This window comes from Hemitrygon akajei, chromosome 5 (genome assembly GCF_048418815.1).
Source record: "Hemitrygon akajei chromosome 5, sHemAka1.3, whole genome shotgun sequence".
In the NCBI taxonomy this organism is placed as follows: domain Eukaryota; kingdom Metazoa; phylum Chordata; class Chondrichthyes; order Myliobatiformes; family Dasyatidae; genus Hemitrygon; species Hemitrygon akajei.
Genome location: NC_133128.1, coordinates 188,988,718 through 189,007,749, shown reverse-complemented (window position 1 = coordinate 189,007,749; position 19,032 = coordinate 188,988,718).

Sequence of the window (19,032 nt, the reverse complement as noted above, 5' to 3'; positions counted from 1 at the left end):
CATTTCTGTGTGTGTAGCAAAAAATATGAATCCCCAAACCTCTCTGGATAATTGCGTAATTGAATTATCCACATATATTTTAAATCTGTTTAAGAGCAAGGTTTTATTGTATTCATTCAGAAGAAACTTGTCTTTTGTTAATTGTTTGAAAAATACAAGAGAATTAAGAACACAAGAGATTCTGCAGATGCTGGAAATCCAGAGTAACACATCCAAAATGCTGGAGGAACTCAGCAGGTCATACAGCATCTGTGGAAATGAATAAACAGTCGACATCTGGCTGAGACCCTTCTACAGGAACTTTCATCCAAATAATTAAGAATATTTTATGAGCAGTCACAATAAAAATTACATTTCATAAACATTTCTGTATTAGAAACTGGTGATGAAACTTTCAGAACAAACCTATGAACCTATGGATGGTGATTAAAAAATTGTGGGGGAGGAAGTCATTAGACATCAAATTCAGGGTAAAAGGTCATATTTATTTTAGTAGAGCAGATCTGGTTTACCAGAGGCATAAGTATAACGGAGTTAACTGCAGACTTGCAGTTATTAGTCAAAATAAGTAAATGACTGAAATATAACATTTAAGAGTGTTAATCTTCAAATGTTGTCTAAAATATTGTCATCTCAAAAGGGTCAGTAGATTCACCCACAGCAAAAGCAGATAACATGCATCTATTGTGGGAAATTACACAGTATTCATCCACACATTAAAGTGTTTGATAAGTCTCTTTATTGAAATCAAAAATTTTGAACGATTTCCAAGGTCTTGGATTTCCAACTTATATCTGTGATTTAAAGAAAAGCAAACCCACAAATTCAGAGAGTCAAGCATCATCTGTTAAAGCATGATTCATTGACCATCCTGTTGTAGACGCTGCCTGACCTGCTGCACTCCGCCAGCGGCTTGTTTGATTTTTGCAGTAAATCCCAGCATCTGTAGACTCTGTGTCTCCATTATATCTGTTCCATTCTGAATGACATGAGAATACATTGTCAGACAGCTGATTATATCCTAATGCATTGCAGCTGGATATATTGCATATTTCTGTATTCATTATCATTTTGTTGTTAATTTATGTTCTTGTTTAAACGTTAAAAGTATTGCATTAACTACAAACACAAGAAATTCTGCAGATGCTGGAAATCCAAAGCAACACACACAAAATGCTGGAGGAATTTAGAAGCATCTAGGGAAATGAATAATCAGTCAATGTTTCGGACTGAGACCCTTCTTCAGGACTAGAAAGGAGGGGAAAAGATGCCAGAATAAAAAGTTGTGGGGAGCGGAAGGAGGCCGATGAAGCCAGGTGGGTAGGAAAAGTAAAGGGCTGGAGAAGAAGGAATCTTATAAGAGAGGAGAATGGACCACAGGAGAAACAGAAGGAGGAGGAGACCCAGGGGGAGGTGATAGGCAGGTGAGAAGAAGTAGGAAACCTAAGTGATGAATAGAAGAGGGGAGGGGGCTGGAATTTTTTTACTGGAAAGAAAAGTAGATATTCATACCATCAAGTTGGAAGCCACCCAGGTGGAATATAAGGGTGTTGCTTCTCCACCCTAATGGTAGCCTCATGTTGGCATAAGAAGAGGCAATGGACTGACCTGTCAGAACCTGAATGGGAATCAGAATTAAAATATTGGGCCTCCAGGAAGTTGCGCTTTTGGCAGATGGAGGGGAGGTGCTCAACATCAACTACGTCTTGTACCCTGCTTCTCACTTTCTCAATCATGTCTGGTTGCTATGACTCCTTAATATTATATTCCTGAATGTAAAAACAGGTCTGGAAGAAATCCAGCCTTAATGGTTCTGCTTTTAGCTTATCAAGTGTCAAATCACTCTGTTTATCCATCTGTATCCTTCAAATCCTTCTTTTAAATTCTCCTTTTTTGACCAAGCTTCATATCACTCTTCCCAAAATCCCCTTTCAGAGGTATGTCACATTTTCTTCCTGCCTCCCATAAAATTCCTTTGAAATCTTCCTAGATTAAAGATGATATATAAACAATTTATATAGTAAATCTTCATTGAAAATGGTGGGATCTCAAGGAAAGCATATCAGTGCAGAAGCAGAGCACTGCAAATGCTGGAAATTGGAAATAGAAATAGAAGTACTCATGTCAATAAACACAGAAAGTATTTGTGTCAATAACTTGAAATGTTAACTCTGTTTCTTTGTAGATCTTCCATGACCAGTTGAGTTTTTATTATCTACAGATTAGCTGTGTTCAGATTTTGCCAAATATTTTGATATGGCATCATTACAGCATAACAGCCGTTTCTTTTAAAACTTTTGCATAATGCTATGTTATCATAAGACAGAACAGAGCAAAACAATAATAATTATTTTCTGTAACACTACTAAATACCCCAAGAATGGAAACGGAGTATCTCTCTGATCAAACACCACAAAAAACTGCAGATAAGGCACAAAATGCTGGAGGAACTCAGCAGGCCAGGCAGCATCTATGGAAAAGAATACGGTCGATGATTCAGGCTGAGACCCTTCAATGATTTTGACTGGGTTCTAGTGATTGTCTGAATAGAGAGAGCCAATCTCTTGCTTCCAGTCAGGTCTTTCTGTCACAATTGGTCTTAAGCTTCCTGTATTCTTTTATTGTTTTACGCTGTACATTAAATGTTCTGCATAATGATCTCATTTGTATGAACAGTATGGAATGCAAGCTTTTCACTGCTTTGGTACATGTTATAATAATAAACTTCTTATACTTACATCGAAGAAAACTGTGATCCTCTAAGAATGCACCAGCATTGATGCTTTCACTGAAGTGCTAAGAGAATGGGCTATATACTCAACATCCACAAGACAAGGGGCCACCAACAGATCCCTACTCTACCACACTGCTCTACCGTATCAGTGGTAGAGTAAGTTTGTACATATAGAAAGCAGGGGCTGATCAGGGATACTCAACAACACTGTTCCCTGTAAGCTGTGTGGGTACACAGCCGCACAGTAACTGAAATGCCCCCGCACACATTGCCTTTGTTACCACGCAGCTACAATATTTTTTACATAATGCTAATATAATTTTGAAATTTATGCCTCAGCTGCTACGCCATTTATGATGAGAAAAAGAAAAGCTCTGTACAAAGTGTTTCTTAAGTGTTTTATATGCATAGAAAGGTAAAATATATACTATATACTAAGACAAACATTTGACTAACTGACGCTAAATAAGAACCGTATGTACCTGTTCCGACTTACCTACAAATTCGACTTAAAGACAGACTTAGGAATGGATCTTGTTTGTAACCTGGGGACTGCCTGTAATTAACATACTACAACCTTTACTTTGAAACATTTTAGAGCTTCAATGTATTTACACTGTCAGTGTTGTTTCAAGTTACAACACTGTTACAAATTGTAACAATAAACACAGAATGAAAGTAGGTAGTTCATTATTAATAAACCTCTGGCCCACATAATGCTAATGGCATCTGCTCAAAACATTTTACTTTTGCCATTCTGCCTGTCAGTTGATTTCACTGCTTGACATCATTTACCTGTGTTGTGAGTTGTCCCTTGTGTTAGTTTGATGGGCATATTACCAAACAAAATCATTTACAGTGCCGCACAGTTTTCAGGCTAGGTAAAGATTTCTGCTCAGAGCAATGGTTGGTCCATGCAGCTGTAAAACTGTTAGCGGGAACCTTGATGAGCAGCATGGTTTTGCACAAGAAAATCCTTGAGGCTTTTGAGGAGGCAGCTAAGAAGACTAGTGAAGATAAGGTAGGATTCTTTGTTGTTTGTGATGTGGATTAATTATTTGAATGTAAGTGTAAGAGAAATTATTAGAAAATTTGTAAATGATGTGAAAATTGACCAAGTTTTAGATATCAAGGAAGATTGTCTGGATATAGATCAGATGGAAAGTGGGGTAGAACATTGGCAGATGGAATTTAATCCTAATAAGTGTGAAGCAGTGGATTTACCTCTGCTCCCTGTAACCGTGCTTTCTCATTCTCAGACATAGTTACGTGCTGGAGGTTTCTCAAAACAATGGGAAAATATGCTGTCTTTGCAAAGTCCTCCAAACTTAGTGAAAGAGCAAGTGAACCAATGTTAACGTCCTTTTCACACTATCATCCACAATACCGAGTTCTGCTTTACACTCAAATGGCTACATTCAAAGTTCAAAGAAAATTTATTATCAGAGTACATGTATGTCACTATATACAACTGTGAGATTCATTTGCATGCCTGCCATCACCATCCAGGCCATGCTCTCTTCTCATTTCTGCCATCAGGATGAAGGTACAGGAACCTCAGGACCCACACCACTGGGTTCAGGAACAATTATTATCCCTCAGCTAGCAGGCAGAGAGGAGATAACTTCAATCAACTTTACTCACTCCAACACTGAACAGATCACAATCTATAGACTCACTTTCAAGGACTCTTTATCTCATATTCTCGATAGTTATTGCTTATTTATTAATTGTTATTATCTTTTTGTATTTTTACAGTTTGTTGTCTTTTTTGAACACTGTTTGTTTATTCATCTTGTGTGTGGTCTTTCATTGATTTTATTGTGTTTCTTTGTATTTACAGTGAATGGCTGTAAAAATGAATCTCGGGGTTGTATATGGAGACATATATGTACTTTGGTTGGCGCGTGGCCTAGTGGATAAGGCATCGGTCTAGTGATCTGAAGGTCACTGGTTCGAGCCCCAACTAAGGCAGAGTGTTGTGTCCTTGAGCAAGGCACTTAACAACACATTGCTCTGCGACGACACCGGTGCCAATCTGCTTGGGTCCTAGTGCCTTTCCCTTGGACAACATCGGTGGCATGGAGAGGGGAAGGCTTGCAGCTTGGGCAACTGCCGGTCTCCCATACAACCCTGCCCAGGCCTGCGCCCTGGAAACCTTCCAAGGCACAAATCCATGGTCTCACGAGACTAATGGATGCCTATCATATCATATGTACTTTGATAATGAAGTTCTAAGTTTGAATTTACTCCCAAAATAAATAGTCTATTCTGGTCTCTGCCATAGAAAGATTACCACGGAAACAAAGAAAAGTTTCAAGGACTTCTCATCCTTTTTTCTAGTCCTGATGAGTGTCTCGGTTTGAAGCCTCAACTGTTTACTCTTTTCCATAGATGAGCTCCTCCAACATTTTGTGTGTGTTGCTCTGGATTCCTAGCGTCTGCAGATTTTCTCATGAAAATTTCAAGGATGTGCTCAGGGCCTCCTTGAAGAACTGCAACATCCCAGTAGCCCATCAAGATGGAGAGGGAATATATGTTGTGAATCTTGAGGCACATGGAATCCCTGTATTGCTCTCTAAGATCCTAATCTTTAAAATGGACAATTCATTTTAGAGTGTGTGACCAGAGAGTTGCTGAGATTCTATCTGACACACTTAGTAGATGTTGAGAAAATAACCACGATGCTAAATAAGTTCTGTTCTCTGCTATGATAATGTCATATTGTAAACAAGCCTTACAGAAATAGCTTTATACTTACTGATGTCACATCTAAACATTGGAGAAATCCAGAATGCTACAAATATGTAAATAATAAACCTCGACTGGTCAAGCAGCGCCTGCAGTGGAACAGTCAACATTTCAAGTTATTGGCCATCTGCATTCTGCTGACATGAAACCCTTTGCATCATCAAGTCTGATACACAGACCATGGCTATAGGCTAACTTCACCAACTCGCCTCATCATCAGCCATCATGTGCCCATTTGGGTTTTCCACCATTGGACTAATAAACCAGCGGAAAAAATCCACATATCCAGAGTGGAAATAAATTATCCTTGATTGCAAGGGACTGCCTAAGAAGGAAAAAAAAACTACATATTCTTCTTTTTCCTTCTCTCTCTCACCCTCTCTCTCTCTTTTCTCTGTCTCTGTCTTTTGCTTTTCTCTGTTCCTCTCTTCTCTCTCTCTCTCTCTCTCTCTCTCTCTCTCTCTCTCTCAATAGGGCAGCTGATGCAAGGAAGTCATTTAGGAAACTGCATTTAATAGTCTATTAAACAGAGAATGGTTTAAATGCAGCACTATTCAAAGGGCCATTAAATGTAGTTTCTTACATGATTTTAAATGTAGGCACAATTTTAAATGTAGATCCCACTGTATTAAAAAAATGAATGATGTTTGATCATAAAACAGGGCTATTTTCTTATGTAATTTAAACTGGCTACTCGAAGTTCCTTTAATACATTGTATTTGGCTAGATAATTGAAGGGTAATTCTTCTTTTTAGGAGTTAATAATGAATTATTTAGAAAAGGGAACATTATTTTTCTGATCCTCCCACTCCTCATCTGCCCCATCTCCCCTTCCCCCATCATGACCACATAAGGCAAGATCTTAATGTCTTACAAGCTAATTTATGGCCACTGGTTTAAACAAAAAGGACAAAATGAGATCCGTCCGTCTCATATTTCTATTATAAGATCTATGTACTCAGTGAGTTATTATGCTTTGATGAAATCCATTGCAGAGTGTGCATACATGAAGCTTGAGAAGTTCAAACAAGTTGTGCAAAGTATATTCAAGGATATTTCCCCTTCTGCACACAGGAATATGCACTTTCCTAAATATGTAATGAATGACATCAGATATTTACATATCTTACAGAGCCAAACGGAAAACATGAATAGATTTAGTATATTAGAGTCATAGAGAACTACAGCACAGAAACAGGCCATTTGGTCCATCTAGCCTATGCCAAAACCATTTAAACTACCTACTCCCATCAACCTGCACTGGGACCATAGCCCTCCATATCCCTACTATCTGTGCACCTATCCAAACTTGATTTGAACAGAGAAATTGAGCTTTCATGGACTATTTGTGCTGGCAGGTCATTCCACACTCTCAGAACCCTTTGAATGAAGAAGTTTCCCCTCATGTTCCCTTTAAATTTCTCATCTTTCACTCTTAAGCCAGGACCTTTGGTTGTAATTCTGCCCAACCTCAGTGGAAAAAGCCTGCCTGCATTTCCCCTATCTCTATGTATGGCATCCGGTAGTCTCGCAAGACCATGGATCTGTGCCTGGAAAGTCTTCTTCAGGGTGCAGGCCTGGGCAGGATTGTATTGAAGACCAGCTGTTGCCCATGCAGCAAGTCTCCCTCTCCACGCCACGGATGTTGTCCAAGGGAAGGGCAAGGGCCGATACAGCTTGGCACCAGTGTCATCACAGGAGTTTCCAGAACGAGGTTGAAGGCAACGTTGGACTGCCTTATGGACTCCAGGGTTTGTCCTCAGGGTTTACTCCCGAAGCCTTTCCCATAAGTGGGTATGGCCGCAAGGCAGTGGAGGATTGAAATGAGTTTTCCCTCTCTTAGATGGACTGCCTTCCCAGGCTGATGAGCTCCATCTACCCGAACCCCTATCTCTACCCCTCATAATTCTGTATATCTCTAGCAAATCTTTCCCCAATCTTCTACCTTCTAAAGAATACAGCCCTAACCTGTTCAATATTTCTTTATAACTCAGTCCTCCAGTCCTGGCAAAATCCTTGTAAATTTTCTCTGTATTCTTTCAGCCTTGTTTACATCTTTCCTCTAGGTAGGTGACCAAAACTGCACATAACACTCCACATTAGGCCTCACCAGTCTTATACAACTTCAACATAACACCCCATCTTCTGTACTCAATACATTGATTTATGAAAGCCAATGTGCCAACAGCTTTCTTTATGAACCTGTCTACCTGTGACATCACTTTCAATGAATTACGCACCTTTATTCCCAGATCTTTTTGTTCTACCACATTCCTCAATGCTCTACCATTCATTGCGTAAGGCATACCCCGGTTGGTCCTACTGAGGTGCAAAATCTTACACTTGTTTGCATTATATTCCATCTATTATTTTCAGCCCATTTTTCCAGCTGATGGAGATCCCTCTGCAAGACATGATAGTTTTGCTTGCGATCCACTACACCCCCAATCTTGGTGTCATCTGCAAATTTCCTGATCCAATTAACCACATTATCATCCAGATCATTGATATAGATGATATACAATAAAGGACCCAGCACCAATCCCTGCGACACACCACTAGTCACAGGTCTCCAGTCAGAGAGGCAACTCTCTGCCACCACTCTCTGGCTTCTCTCACAAAGCCAATGCTTGATCTTAATGTACTACTTCATCCTAAATGCTGAGCAACTGAACCTTTTTGACCAGCCTCTCATGCAGGACCTTGTTAAATGCCCTAAAGTCTATGTAGACAATCCACTGCCTTGCCTTCATCCACTTTCCGGTAACTTCCTCAAAAAACTCTGTAAGATTGGCTAGACATGACCTACCATGTATGAAGCCATGCTGACTACCCTTAATCAGTCCATGTCTAATCAAGTACTTATATATCCAGTTCCTTAGAATTCCTTCCAATAACTTTCCCACAACTAAGGTCAGACTCACTGATCTTTCATTTCCTGGTTTCTGTTTAGAGCCTTTTTAAAAGATATTTAACATTTTGCAAGTCATGGGTTTTTTGCATTCTCTGTGATATGTGTTATTTGTGTTGAACTTGCAGATTCACAAGGAGTATTATCTAGTACTGGACAAAGATATTGTCTTCTCATAACACCTATCAGAAGTATTACATGTTAGCAATTCTTGAACAATGGTGGGATTCACTTCATGTACACCATGACCAATCTTAATGAGATACTTCTTAGAGACATCATATCTGATATCCTACCTTGTTGTCTTCCATTTGCTAGGGAGTCTAAGATACTACTCCTTTTGGCTTTCTTTATAATGTTCTTCTTTACCAATTATTTCTTTTTTCTATTTTGTTCTTCCTACTTGTACTGAGCCTACAATAAATTAGTATTTCTGCAGGAGTGCGTCCTGTTGTGAAGTGTGGTGTTACTCTATACCTTAAAGGAAAGGCCGATAATTGATGTTCCATGCTGATATCTGATCATCTTTCCATAACCTCCCCCTTTAATTTTTTTTTTTACTGTGCAAACTGACATTTCTGCTTCCCCATTTGATCCTGGATGGTAAGGGGAAATCTTATCTATAAATATGGCTCTATCTCATTTTCATCTATACATAGACCTAACTTTGTTACTTCCTGCATTTGTACACCTTTGTTTTTTTTTCAAAGCTTGACAATATGTTGTTTGAGGTAGTATGGTCAAGCTTTTTTTTTTATCTTGACAACTATAATTATATATATACCACTGTAATAGTAAAAATTAATATATATATCACTGTAATTTACAGTTTTTATTATTAAGTATTGCTGTACTGGTGATGCAAAACAACAAATTTCACGACATTTACCAGTGATGTTAAACCTGATTCTGATAAAGCCCTCTGAACTCTCCCTCACAATTCTGAAGGTTTTCCTCCACTATCACAGTTGCAATTATAAAGTCACAAACAGTACTGAATCCTGGTGCATCTGACCCAGTCACCTCCAATATTTTTGGTGATGATTCTTCCCCTTAATGGTAGTTTGGTAATGAGTTACTTTAAGAATGTTGTTTTTCTTGTCTTCATTGAGTCAGTGGAATTTAAAAACACTCTTTATTTTGTTCATTTCCCTGAATGTTATGAAAACCACTTTTCTTTCCCTTTCCCTTCCACTGGGATATGGTTTTAGAGGCCTGGAGAGTTAAAGCACAGAAACAGACCCTTTGGCTCTCTGAATACACACTGCCCATAAATCACCCATTTACACGAAACCAGGTTACTCGACTTGCCTTTTTTAATTACAACAATTTTTTTGTAAATGTTCTCTTCTTTGAACCTTTGAACCTTTTTTCCTTCTATTATGCTCAAGTCTGCATCCCAAACTCGTGGTGTTGCCAAAATTAATCCAAAGCTTTGCAGACTCATCCAACTAAGCAGTCATGCACTCAATTGAGCTTCTCAGTAATCTTGATAGTTTTGAGGGCAGTGACTCTTCTGAATCAGAATGAGAAGCAGGTTTAACATCTCCAGCATTATGTTGTGAAATTTGTTGTTACGCGGCAGCAGTATATTGCAATACATAATTAAAAAACTGTAAATTACAGCATTAAGTATATACAGTATATATTATAAAGTTAAATTAAATAAATAGAGCAAAAAGAAAGAGAAGGAAAGTAGTGAGGTAGTGTTCAGAAATCAGATGGCAGAGAGGAGAGGGCAGCACAGTAGCATAGTGGTTAGCACAGCGCTTTACAGTACACAGTACATGCGTCCTGGGTTCATTTCTCCCTTCTGCCTGTAAGGAGTTTGTATGTTCTCCTTGTGACCATGTTTCCACCCACAGTCCAAAGCCATACTGGTTGGAAGGTTAATTGGTTATTGTAAATTGTCCAGTGATTAGGCTAGAATTAAATTGGGGGATTATTGAGTGGTAAGGCTTGAAGGGCTGAGAGGTCGATTCTGCGCTGTATCGCAATCAATAAATAATAAATAAATAAAAATGCTATTCCTCAAATGCTGAGTGCATGTCTTCAGACTCCTGTACCTTCTTCCTGATGGTAGCAATGAGAAGAGAGAATGTCCTGGGTGATGGATGTCCTTAATGATGGATGTTGACTTTTTGAGGCCTTGCTCCTTGAAGATGTCCTGGATCCTATGGTGGCTAGTGCCCAGGATAGAACTAACTGAGTTTACAACTTTCTGCAGCTTATTTCAACCTGTGCAATGCCCCCCAACAATGTACCAGACAATGATGCAGCCAGTTAGAATGCTCTCCACTGTACATATGTAGAAATTTGCAAGTGTCCTTGTTGACATACTAAATCTCAAACTCCTAGTGAAATATAGGTGCTGTCAAGCCTTCTTTGTAATTGCATCAATCTGTTGGGCTCAGGATAGATTCTTAGAGATGTTGACACCTCAGGAACTTAAAATTGCTCACCATCTCATCTTCACTGCCAGTACGCTATGTAAATTCTTAACTGCTAACAAAATAATAAAATCCATTATGAAACATGAGACACAGGAAAAACTCAAGCAAAGTGTGTGTGTAGTTTATTACAGGTTCTTGGCAAATTGTCTATGCATATATCAGTACACGTGAAATAGATCACACGTATTTACATAAACTACATCATTCAACCCTAAAATGCATAAGGAGTTCCTCAGGCTGAGAATCACACTCTAACTCACTCTAAAAAGTAATGACTATTTTGTTCGTAGGTCTAAGCTGCCAACTGGCAAATGCAGGAGTGCTTAATACAAATATACTTCAGCATAAGCCAATAATTTTTATAGTTGTTTTATTTTGCAATGTAGCAGAATTCACACTAACTTGGTTGATGCGTGGTATCCTTTTATGATTTGTTGTTCTAATATGAGTGTCATACATTGAATACAAATTAATATTTCAACTACCAACCTGCGTCAGACTGCATGCAGTGCAGATTTAAGCAAAACAAAACTGCTTTTATTCAGCTGGCTCCCACTTGGCTAGGTCTATATAAATCTTCCCCAGAGCACATGGCTGTTTACAACTATGGGGGAAACCTCTCTCAACAGTTGAAGAATGTAATGAACTTCCAGTAATATGATGCCCCAAAGGACTCTGCAGCCAACTTTTGAAGTTTCATTATTGTTGCAGTGCAGGGAAAAAAACTGGAGATCATTTGCACACTGCATGGCTGCTGAATTTGTATTATGGAGGCCACTTGATGAATAGATACTGAGTAGTAAAGGGTATTCTGATTCTCTTCAGATGGTTTCCAGGATTTTTTTACATTTACCTGTTAGGATAGACAAGGTGTTATTTTAGTGTCTCACCTGGAAGTTGCCATCCTGATGCTGCAGACCTTTACCGACATTATACTGATGTCTCAGATTGGATTGTGTGCTCAATTTGGTATGGTACATCTTTAGCTTTACTTTTTTAAATTGGCTGATGAATCACTAAAAGAAAGTGAAAGAAGAAACAAGAAGATGGAAAATATGAGTAAATCAGCAGGAAAATTAATAAATATTTTAAGAGTTTCCACAAGCATGTAAGAAGAGATGAACAAGATTATGGATTCCTTAGAGACAGAGACATAGAATATTACAATAGAGAATAGAAAATAGCTGAAATGAAGAATGACAACTTTAAAATTGTTTTCACAGTAGAATTCATAGACAATAGAGAGGAAATTCTGGCGAACCAGGAGTCTAATTAAAAGCACTTATCTATCTATTTTTTTATCTATCTATCTGTCTGTCTATTTATTTATTGAGGAATAGGTCCTTTCGGCTTTTCAAGCCATGCCATCCAGCAATCCCCCTAATTTAATCCTTGTCTAATCACAGGACAATTTATAATGACCAATTAACCTACCAACCCATACAACTTTGGACCATGGGAGGGAACTGGAGCACCTGGAGAAAACCAATGTAGTCACAGGGAGAACATACAAACTCCTACAGGCTGCGATGGGAATTGAACGCTGCTCATAAAGCATTGTACTAACCACTAGGCTAGCATGCCGCCCTTTGAAAGTAGCTGGTACAATGTTTATTGTTTGAAGTTCAACAATTATGGCTTGGCCTTTTTTTCTGAAAGGCTGTTTATTTCAATGACATATCCGCAGAATTCATATTGAGAGGATAATGTAAAGGGGTGATGCCTTGTTTGATCCAGTGTCTGGCATTTGTCACAGAGATGGGCCTGATATGCTACTTTTGGACTAAATGGTCACATTAATGTTTACTGTGGTCCATAGATGCTACCTGGCCTGCTGAGTTCCTCTAACATTTTGTGTGCATTACCTAAATCCTGTTCAGATGCTTCTTAGGACAACCCATGTCCACCAAAGCAGGTGAAATTCCAAGGAGATTTGCCATTGTTTCATTCAGAGTATTTGGTCTGGACTTAACTCTACTTGTTGAGGAGAGGGTGGCAGGATTATAAGTGAAACTACGTTTTGAGCTGGGGTTCAGGTAGCATCTGCTAGATTGGTAAGTGTGGGTTACAACATTTCACACAGCTTCAATGTCACAGCATCTCAGTGAATGTGAACAGGGTATTGTCAGCTACGCCATCAATCAGAAAGTAGTCAATGAAATGAAAAGAAAATACTGAGGAAATTGAAGAGACTAAAAATGGACAAATCATTTCCTTCACCACAGGTGTACTATGCCTGTATTAGTCATCAGCTATAAAATGCACTGTGTCAATTCACCAACCCCCCACCCCATCTTTTTATTCTGGCATCTTCTCCCTTCCATTCCAGTCCTGAAGAAGGGTGTCAGCCCAAATCATCGACTGCTTATTCATTTCCATAGACACTGCCTGACCTGCAGAGTTGCTCCAGCAGTTTGTGGGTGTTACCTGAAAATGCATCCCAATTTTACATGTCATACCACTGCTGTTGCATCACTGCGTGAAGATTTTGGAATGCCCTGCTTAATCAGGCCATGAGAAAAAGGACTGCAGCAGTCCAAAATGTCAACTCACCACAATTTTCTTAGAGGTATTTAGGGATTGGCATTAGGACCATAAGATATAAGAGCATAATTAGGCCACTTAGACCATCGAGCCTGCCCCATTATTTCCAGTTTTCCTCTCAGCCCCAGTCTCCAGCCGTCTCTCCATTTCCCTTCATGCCCTGACCAATCAAGAATCTATCAACCTCTACCTTAAATATACATAAAGATTTGGCCTCCACAGCTGCCTGCGGCAAAGAATTCTAGATTCACCAATCTCTGACTAAGGAAATTCCTCCTCATCTCTGTTCTAAAAAGACACCCCTCTATTTTGAGGCTGTGTCCTCTGGTCTTAGACTCTCCCAACACAGGAAAAATCCTCTCCACATCCACTTTCACCATTCAATAGGTTTCAATGAGGTCTCCCCTCATTCTTCTGAATTCCAGTGAATACAAGCACAGAGCCAACAAAGGCTCTTCATATGACAGGCCATTTAAACGTGGAATACTTTTCGTGAACCTCCTTTAAAAACTCCCTGATTTCAGCACATCCTATCTAAGATAAGGGGCACAAAACTGCTCACAATACTCAAAGTAAGGCCTCACCAGTGCTTTATAAAGTCTCAACATTATGCCCTTGCTTTTATACTCTTGTCGTCTTGAAATGAATGCTAACATTGCATTTGCCTTCCTTACCACAGACTCAACCTGAAAATGAACATTTAGAGAATCCTGCTCAAGGATTCATAAATCCCTTTGTGTCTCAGTTTTTTGTATTTTCTCTCCATTTAGAAAATAGTCAATCCTTTCATTTCTTCTACCAAAGTGCATGATCATACACTTCCTGACACTGTATTCCATCTGCCATTTCTTTGGCCATTCTCCTAATCTGTCTTAGTCCTTCTGTAGCCTCTCTACTTCCTCAAAACTACCTCCCCCTCCACCTATCTTCATATCATCTGTAAACGTTGCAACAAAGCCATCAATTCCAGCATTCAAATTCATCCCAACACAGACCCCTGTGGAACACCACTAGTCACAGGCATCCAACCAGAATAGCTTCCTTTATTCCCACTCTTTGCCTCCTACCAATCAGCCGCTGCTTAATCCATGATAGAATCTTTCCTGTAATTCAATGGGCTTGTAGCTTATTAAGCAGCCTCATGTGTGGCACCTTGTCAAAGGCCTTCTGAAAATCCAAGTACACAAAATCAACCAATTCTTCTTTGTCTATTCTGCTTGTTCCAACAGATTTGTTAGTCAAGATTTTCATTGAGGAAACCATGCTGACTATGGCCTATTTTATCAGAATCCTGGGGTGTACATCATCTGGTCAAGATGACTTATCTACCTTCAAAACTTACAGTTTCCCAAGAACCTTCTTTCTAGCTATGGTAAATTCACACATTTCATGACCCCTGACACCTGGAACTTCCACCATACTGCTAGTGTCTTCCTCAGTGAAGACTGATGCAATATACTTATTCTGTTCATCCACCATTTCGTTGTCCCCCATTACTATCTCTCCAGCATCATTTTCCAGCAGTTTGACATCCATTCTCGCCTCTCTTCTACACTTAATGTATCTGAAGGAACTTTTTGTATCTTCTTTAATACTATTGGCTAGCTTACTTTAGTATTCTATCCTTACCTTCTTAATGTCTTTTTTGTTGCCTTCTGTTAGTTTTTAAAAGCTTCCAAATCCTGTAGCTTCCCACTAAATTTTTGCTCTATAATATGCCTTCTCTTTGACTTTTATGTTGCATTTGACTTCTCGTTAGCCACAGTAGTGTCATCTTTCCTTTAGAATACTTCTTCCTCTTTGGGATGTACGCCTTTTGAATTGTTTCCAGAAATTCCAGTCATTGCTGCTCTGCCATCTTCCCTGCCAGTGTTCCTTTCCAATCAATTCTGGCCAACTCCTCTCTCATGCCTCCGTAATTCCCTTTACTCCACTTTAATACTGACACACCTGACTTAAGCTTCTCCTTCTCAAATGTCAGGGTGAATTTGATCATATTATGGGTTCTTTTACCTTAAGTCTCTAATCAATTCTGGTTGATTACACAACACCCAATCCAGAATAGCTGATCCCTAGTGGGCTCAACCGCAAGCTGCTCTAAAAAGGTATCTCATTGGCATTCTAGAAATAACCCTCCTGGAATTCAGCACCGACCTGATTTTCCCTATCTATCTGCATATTGAAGTCCCCCATGACTATTGTAATATTGCCCTTTTGACATGTATTTTCTATCTCCCATTGTAATTTGTTGACCACATCCTTACTATTGTTTGGGGGTCTGTATACAACTCCCATCAAGGTCTTTTTACCCTTGCAGTTCCTTAGCTCTATCCACAACAATTCAATACCTTCCGACCCTATGTCACCTCTTTCTAAAGATTTCAGTTCATTTTTTACTAACAGAGCAACGTCGCCCCCTCTGCCTACCTGTCTGTCCTTTTGATACAAGGTGTATCCTTGGACATTAATCTCCCAGCTATAATCTTCTTTCAGCCATGATTCAGTGATGCTTACAACATCATACCTGTCAATTTGTACCTATGCTGCAAGCTCATCTACCTTTGTCCATATACTGTGCATACACAAATATAACACCCTTAGTCCTGTATTCACCCTTGCCAATTTTCTTAGTCTTTTACCTTGCAACTCATGCTGTTGACTGTGATTTTGCCCTATCAACAGCCTCTCCTCACTGCACATTGCCTCTGTTTGTTAACCAGCTACCTCATCTTCAGCACTATTATCCACCTTTCCTATGATACTTGTTGCATTGAAAAATATTCAGCTCAGGACACTAGTCGCACCATGCTCAACCTTTGGATTTTAACTTTTTCCGAGGTCTTACCTACGTCTGCCTCCACAACCTCTCAACTAAATATTCTGGCACTCTGGTTCCCAGCCCCCTGCAACTCTAGTTTAAACCCCACCATGCAGCATTAACAAACATTCCTGCTAGGATATTAGTCCCCCTCCAGTTCAGGTGCAAACCATCTCTTCTGTAAAGGTCCCACCCTCCCTGGAAGAGAGCCCAATGATCCAAAAATCTTATCCCCTCCCTTCTACACCAACTCCTTAAATGCTGGACTTGCTAGCAATGGTCATAACTCCAGGGATGATGCTGAGAGACATCCTAGGATGCACTCATTCACATTATCAGTGATGTAACCTGGGATCATCAGAAGCTTCAGGTCTTTCAACATCAGACACCCTCACCCAAGCATCCCAGCCAGGGTTGATCAGACCCTGCCTTGAGTCCCAGCAGCATTGGCCCACGGGTCACACCTCTTGATCTATAGCCATCTGGAGACTCGTTCAGCAGCCTCTGTGATGATCCTGTTGGTTCTTCTCTTAGCAGACCCCATAATGCCAAGGAAAGAGTAGGTTCTGCAGAGCTCCATACCCCGACTCTATAGGCTCACATCATGCCCTGTCTTTGGCAATGCTCTACCAGATCCTGGTATTTAGCTTCCTTACACTCAAATGCCTCCTCAATCCGGTGTCTTCCCCGGGTACTGTCTGTTCTACCCCATGACCACCTGTTTTGAGATTTCTGAGAGAATGCTTATCAATTAAATCTCTGTATTCTATGTGTTGGATCTTTGAATTTACAGCTCCCTACGTAAAATCAGTTTATAGTGCTTCAATTATTCACAAATCATTTAATCATGATTACAGAGTTCATATCAACACACACAATTAATATTTAAGTAAGTTCAGTAAATGGAGGATCATATCTCATTTGGAGTATTAAATATGCTATTAAATATGCATAAATACAGATTAAACATGTTGTGTAATGACAGTAATTTATGTCAATGTAAATGAAATGCAATGTCTATGGATTAGAATAAGTTTTTGTTGACAGTTAAACACAATGTCATGCATTCTCTAGTCAAAATCTGGTGACTGTGCATGTGTGAGAAAAGGGACATTAGAACTTTCATGATCTTCTGTCTGAACCCCTTGTGTGTTATGCGTGCTTCAATGCTGAATTACTACAGCCTGCGTTGGAATATTCTTTTGAATGCATACATACCTCTTCAGATTTCTCAGTCTGGAGGCAGAAGTCCCATCCAATTTTACATCCTGTCTAGCATTGTATTTGCATATTTGAACTAAGAATTTTAGATTAATTTATATGCATAAACACCTAAAGGGATAGGCCAATATACTCCACAATATCTTCCATTCTCCTATTTCCTCCATCTACATCTTTCACAAATTCCCACAGCCTCTGATGACTCTGTGATTTCAAACTCTAAGGCTGATCTGAGGGCGTTCTTCAGGATGGTGAAACCACCAAAAGAATTTGGCCCCAGACTGGGTACCTGGCCAAATACTGAAGACCAGAGCTGATCAACTGTCTGGAGTGTTCACCAATATATTTAACCTCTTGTTTCAGCAGAGTGAGGTAGCCACCTGCTTTAAACTGGCTCAATGACTATTGACCCGTAGCACTTACATCTACAGTACTCTGGTGAAGTACTTTGAGAGGTTGGTGATGAAACATATCAACTCTTGCCTAAGTAGTGACTTGGATCCACACCAATTTGCCTACCAGCACAACAGATCAACTGCAGATGCCATTTCATTGGCTCTTCACTCAACCTTGAGACATCTAGATAGTGAAGGTGCATACATCAGGAAGCGCTTCATTGACTACAGCTTGGCATTCAATACTCTCAGCTCCTCAAAACTGATCAATAAACTTCAAGACTGAGATTTGAATATCTCCTTGTGCAACTGGATCCTTGATTTTCTCCCTTACAGTCCCCAGTCAGTTCCAATTAGCAACAACATCTTCTCCAAATTTCCATCAGCACAGATGCACCACAAGGCTGTATACTTAGCCCCTTGCTCTACTTGCTTTATACTTACGACTATGTGGCTAAGCACAACTTCAATGCTATATTTAAATTGGCCAAATCAAGGGTGGTGACAAATCAGCATATAGAAGGGAGACTGAAAATCTGGCTATGTGGTGCCACAACAACCTCTCACTCAATGGCAGAGGCCTGGTTACAGACTTCAGGAGGAGGAAACTGGAAGTATATGAGCCATTCCTCATCAGGTGATCAGAGGTGGAGAGGGTCAGCAACTTCAAGTTCCTCGGTCTTATCATTTCAGAAGATCTGTACAGGGTCTAGCACAAGTGCCATTAGGAAGAAAGCACAGCAGCATCTCTATTTTCTTATAAATTTGCGAGGATTCGGCATGTCATCTAAAACAATGACAAATTTCTATAGATGTATGGTGGTGTGTATACTGAGAGGTTGCATCATGGCCTGGTATGGAAGCACAAATGCCCTTGAATAGAAAAGCCTACAAAAAGGCAGTAGATACAGTCCTGTCCATCATGGGTAAAGCTCTCCCACCAACAAGCACAGCTACAAGGAATGTTGTCAAAGGAAAGTAGCAAACATCATCAAGGACCCCCACCACCCAGGCCATCAGGAAGGAGGTACAGGAGCCTCAGGACCCTCACCATCAGGTTCAGCAACTTTTATTAACTCTCAACCATCAGGCTCTGGAACCACAGGGGATAACAACATTCACCCCAACACTGAACTGTCCCCAAAACGTATGGACTTACTTTCGCAATCTCATGTTCTTGATATCTATTGCTTATTTATTTATTA